Genomic DNA, 5,983 nt, shown 5'->3' with positions numbered 1-5,983 from the left:
TCCCTTGGTCTGAAAGGTGTGGTTTGACGGTGTTGCAGGAACCATGCCGAAGGAATGCGAACTGGAGCACATCGACAATTACGAGAGGCACGGATCCGCTCACGGGCCGCACTCCACGTCCCTCCACAACCTGGAGAACTCCGTGAGTCGGCCAAGCGTCATAGAGACCTCCCAGCCTCACATAATCGAGTGCACCTAAGACCGGGGGTATGAGCCCTTTCGCTCCAGCGCAAAATCCAGCCGTGGAATGGTAAACGAGTTGCTCACGACGAACGAAAGCGACGTTCACCCTCGCGCGCGGTGGCAGTGAAGAGAACCCCGTGCTCCTTGCGCTCGGTCGTGCTGCTCCCACGCGGAAAACGCGAGGGGGAGGAGCTTGCACGGAGATGCCGTACGTTTCTTAAATTTCATTCGCCCGCGACGAGCAGCGCGCCAATGAACTCTACGAAGACACAAGCACAGACAGGGGAGGGGGTAGAATGAGGGCGGTGGTAATTGCTTCGATCGGAGATGGACAAAATTGAACGAGTTAGAGAGGCTTCCGTTGACAAAATCTAATCAAATGATTCGCTCGCGAACGAACTGTTATTATTTCTCGAAAAAATAATAGTACGCCTGTTCTGTCGATGTTTATGCATTTATCGCAAATGTAAATATGGGAGACTGAGTAAGAATACGCATAAATGCAAGGATACGTAAAGAACACTTTACACCGTTTAGAGGACAAACCATACTTTCGTTTAAATCTCGATTCTTTACTTGAATTTGTAAAAATACGTGTTTGCATAAACATCCACGGTGTAGTTGTAAATAAACCTCGCGATGGAGTCGTCTCGTTTTCTGGCCTGTCGATCGAGTACAATTTTGTCCATCTTTGGACCCGGAGGAGGAGAAGAGAGAAATTGACCCGAGGTTGTTGAAAAATGTTGTTGCTTGGTTATACTTGTTAAACGCGAATGGAATTAAAGCTTTTAGTACACACTCCTCCCGGAAGCCGGTTACTTTACCGTACACCGTTTAATCGACGCGATTCCCCCGAGCTAACGAGCGTAACAAAGTTCCTTCCTTGTAAATACTCGTTTCTATATTTTTTCTATGGTAGCCAACACGAACCAACGAAGAATCACCCGAACTCACGAATAACGGAAAAACGACGAGAACGGACCCGAACGAAACGATAGGGATTTTTTTATTGTTTAGAAAACTCGAGTCCGTCGCATGCTGCCATTCCCTGATAGAATCGAAAAATGGAGGGGTGGGGGGATGTGGGGCGCGCCAAAGTCGTTCGAGCTTCTCGATTATCCTTCCACGGACCACTCTAGAGCCAGAGATGGGCGAATTTTTCGCCTAACTGCGAGCATCGAGTCACGAGTAAAAGTTACAAACGAGGATACGATGGATTCTGTCTAAGAGGCGCGTGGATATCCCCACCACTCGTTGGAGCTGCTCGGCTCGCGTCGGGTGGAGAGGATAACGAGGACTCTACTCGACGCCTCTTAGACAGGACTCGCTGTATTTCCCAACGGAAGACCAAAAATTGACCGATTCGTTGTTTGCTGTTGCAAAACTTCGTTCATCTCTGCCTAAAGCGACGCTTAGAAAAGGGTACCGTACCAACGCGGTGCTCCGTCGTGCCCGTTTTACCGTTTTTTCTACTCGTATACAAATCGCCAGGCTTCCTCGCAAATACTTCCATGAATCTTTAAAAAAAAAGTCTCTAAAATTCTAACACAGAGAGAAGGGACTCCGACTTCCCTCCCATTGGTCGCGCTATCGAAACAGCGTAAATTTTCCTTCCTCCGCGCGACGTCACGGTACCATTTTCTACGATGAGCTTCGGGCGGCTGAAAGTGAAAAATCGCGGCGGATTTTGTCGCCACCCGCCAGCATCGATTTACGGAGAAAGCGCGAGGAACCAGAGATGGGAGAAACGATCGTTCGGGTTAATTCTTCGAGCAACGAACAAGAGACGAAGTACGTTTTCGATCGTCGTCGTTCATCCATCGTTTGTGGGATAAACGTTAAAGTTTGAGAATTGCATTATTTAAACGGTCTTTGCTTGTCGTGGATTATTCTCGGACGAACGTTTCTCCTCGTCTCTGCGAGTGAACTAAATTGGAGCGAGAGAGACGCGACGATCGAATCGAACTAACAAGAGAAACAAGAAACAAACAACAACCAGTGACGACACGACTGCAAACTATACGAGACCTGTACCTGTATATACTAACATTACTATTAATTACTCGATATAATTTAAAGGTAATATAATTATAAGGAGCTCTAATTTATGAATACCTTTATTTTATATATATTATGTATATGTACATCGTCGTCGGTTTGGCGAGAAAAACGGTAGGCTGCGCTCGAAACGGTAATCCCTTTTACGAAAAGAAAACCTTTTTCCAGAACGTTATGTGGAAAATATCGAGTCACGAAAAATAACAAAAAAAATTACAAAAATTAATATAAAAACTTTCGGTGATCGAGTATCTATATATCTATATTTATACACGTTCGTATACATAACATATACATATATACATATATATATATGTATTTATATTAATATATACATATATAATATAATATAATATATATATATGTATTTATATTAATATATACATATATAATATAATATATATATATATATATTAATATAAATATATATGTGTGTGTATATATATATTTTTTAGGCGTTCTTTTATCGTGGAATTTTCGAAACGGAAAGCATAGTCTGATTTTTTCAATTCTTTCTTTCACCCCCTCCACGCGTACACACGCGCGCGTTCACCTATACCTCGGTGAATGCTTAGAGCATCGATTTTTAAAGTAACCCAACTTTTTCGTGCATATGGACAGGTGGAATGAAATTCGTAGCAAACTGATTAATTTTTGGAGATCTTCAAATTTTTATATGGATTATTACCAGTGAAAGATGACAAGTGGTTTTGAACGATGATTTCTTGTAGCATTCAGATTTAAAAAATCGAAGTGAACGAAACAAATGTATGGATACAAAACAGGATTTCCTTTCCAAAGATCGAATGCTGTTCCGAGTATTTAAGCATCGGTGACTAGGTGCGCACAGCTCGTACACACATGCCTCCGCCTATCTTTCTATTCTTCTCGTTTCGAACGGTTTCGTCGTCCATCGTCGTCGATCCGGCGAAACGATAATACGAGGATCCGTGATTTTAATCGGCATGGTTGATCGTACTCTAACGAAGAAACGTTCCCTTATCTGTCTTATCCAATCGCGATCGCGCACAAATTAATCCCAGAAAGGGACGAAGGGATTGGGCTCGTCGAGCCGACCACAATTTTCCATACGACGAGGAACGATCTCTTGAAAAATCGTTTCGAAAGAAAGAGGGAATTATTTCTTTCGGTGGTTCGAAGACTCGGGCGCGATTCTCTAATCGGGAACAATCGAAAGCGCACACTAAACACGGGCACGCCTCGAGGGTGGAAGAGTAATTCGCGGGAAATCTAGTCAAAAATGGGGTTAAAGAGGGAGGAATCCTGATACAACGGCTGCGTCTCGTGGATATTTTCGTGTATAATCAAAAGATAAGGTCCGCTCGAGCCTTTCCCTCGCAATTATCGATTCAAAGGTAAACGACCAGCACGCAAAGAGAACATCTAGACCTAGGAACGTTTTAGAAAACGCTACTGTGATCGACGGGAGTTACTAAAATTTTTCTTTTCCACGCTGGATACCCATCTTTTGTGCGATTTCGTATCTTCCAATTTCGCGTGGGATACTTCGCCACTGTTCGTACTTCCACTAAGTTTTAAGCGCCGCGATAGTCGACAGTCGAGATAACTGAAAAAGCGCAGCCTACCATTAGACATGCGAAAACGGTCGATCGTCGAACGGCGATTCGCTGGCGTCTAACCAAATGGGCCTTTGGGACTCGAATAAAGCTCGAGTAGTTTGCTAGATTCGAATACGGGAAGGTTATTGAACGTTCGAATGCTTGTCTACTCGAGTACTCAGGCATTCGAATGCTTATCTACTCAAAGCATTGGTCATTCGAATACTTTCAACTACCGTTCAAATACCGATCAATCATCGAACAACGAGCTATAAAATATCGAAACGGTCCCAAGCCCTGCTTCCAAGCGACTTTTCGCATAGACGAAGCGCCGCTCGACGCCGACGGCGACGCAAACGATGTATCGCAGACTGATATAAGCACGATCATCGATCGTCTAAAAGAAATGAATTTTAAAGAAGCTACGCGCGCATCGCGATATACGATTCCAAGAGCCGAACGATCCAGAAAAACAGGAACACGAAACCTGGGATAACTTCTTCCTTTTTCCGAAGCCTCAGTTTCGACAAAGCAGGGGAGAACAAAGAACGGAAAAAAAAATAAAAATAAACACACACACACACACAGACAGAATTTCTCTGAAATGAAATCCAAAGCAACCGAAGTATAACACACACACACACACACACACACACACACACACACATCCGTCGTCTATCCGTTTAGCTTGGAACGCGACAACTTCTATGGTTCCTGCAAACGTCATGGTGCTCGTCGTAAGATTTCTAACGGAACTGAAGTCGTTTTTCTATTTCACTTTCTTTTTTTCTATTTTCTCATTTTCTTTCCGGTTAAGTTGGTATCTTCCATTGCTCCGCCGTCACCCTTTTCAGCTTTCGAATCTCTCTTATCGGGAAACGTTAACTTCGCCGCGTCGTAAGTTTTAAGGCAGCTTTAAAAAAAAAAAAAAAAGAAAGAAGCAGAAGAGAAAGAGCGAATGGGTGCGCGCAAGAGTGTACGTGTGCGTGTGTTTTTAATTCCCCATTGCAGCGAAACGCGAAAATATACAGAAAAGAAAAAAGAAACGAAAAAAAAAAAAAGAAAAGAAACGTAAAGGGTCGTCAGGGAGGAGTGAATCCTTCGACAAGGCCTTCGCACGCCGAACTTTGTTCTGCGGTTACGTAAACAGGCAACGTGGAAGACTCGCGGCGTTTTACCGAATGCCTCATGCCTAAAACGTGAAAATTACACACGCTGTTAGCGGTCTATTCGTCGAGAAATACGCGCGGGACGCTGACGACCAACGCCGTCGAGACCGTGGAGGCGAAGGGAAAAAAGTGAAAAACACGAGGACTGATCGCGCTTCGATTCTACGGTGTTGACGTCCGGTGGCGAGTCTAGGCCTGCATATGAAATCTATGCCGCGGTAACGACACTGGAAACAGAGACCTGCGGTATATACCAGAGGAAATTCTACGTTCGTTTTTCTACCCGTTGAACAGAACACAGATGTACATTAACGATCGTCGGACTTAACACTTTCGCCATCTTGGACGTACAAACGATACTTTTTGGACTATTGGCGACCCGAAGGGTCCTAGAACAGCCTTTCCAGAAACGGAGGATACTATAGTCTTCAAAATTACAGTCAAGGAACCATGTTCTTTGATAAAATTGAGAACGTTCCGAGACAAAACTCGTGGAAATTCAAAGAGGATGCACACACTTTCTGGTGGTTGCGTCCGATGGCTCTACGGATCGCCGAAAATAATAATAATTCGTGTACCAAAGGGTTCGGAGCTGACGAGAATCGCTGCACGACCTATCGACAATGATCACGCGGCTCGGTGCTTGAAGCCGGTCTGAGAAACGTTGTTCTAGAAGACGCCTGGCGGTGTTCCTGGCCTCGGTCGCAGAAGTGTTAACGATGAACGGATCGATGTTGCAAGTATATTTTTTTATTACGCTCGAAGTGCAATCTCGAATCGCGGGCGATGGTTTCCAGTGACGTTTCGTCGATTGTCATTCCGTAGATTGCCTCGATTCCCTACCTTGCCTGCAATAAACGCACTATTATAAATAATGAGACGAAAAGAGAGAGAGAGAGAGAGAGAGAGAGAGAGAGAGAGAGAGAGACAGAGAGAGAGAGAGAGAGTGTGTGTGTGTGTGTGTGTGTGTGTGTGTGTGTGTGTGTGTGTGTG

The 5,983-nt window shown here is 44.3% G+C and overlaps 1 protein-coding gene across 1 annotated transcript in view; it reads right to left on the bottom strand.

Moving 5' to 3' along the window:
- Positions 1 to 2,644: 2,644 nt before the first annotated feature.
- The window catches only part of LOC128895638 (protein FAM76A), an 8,474-nt gene continuing 5,135 nt past the window's right edge, over positions 2,645 to 5,983 (bottom strand). Inside the window, exon 7 of the mRNA XM_054158397.1 lies at positions 2,645 to 5,838. The gene's annotated coding sequence lies outside the window, so the exon portion shown is untranslated. The remainder of the gene's footprint in view (positions 5,839 to 5,983) is intronic.

This window comes from Hylaeus anthracinus, unplaced genomic scaffold, assembly GCF_026225885.1.
Source record: "Hylaeus anthracinus isolate JK02 unplaced genomic scaffold, UHH_iyHylAnth1.0_haploid 5, whole genome shotgun sequence".
Classification (NCBI taxonomy): Eukaryota; Metazoa; Arthropoda; class Insecta; order Hymenoptera; family Colletidae; genus Hylaeus; species Hylaeus anthracinus.
Note: the sequence above shows the minus strand (reverse complement) of the source record. Positions and strands in the feature narration are given on the sequence as shown.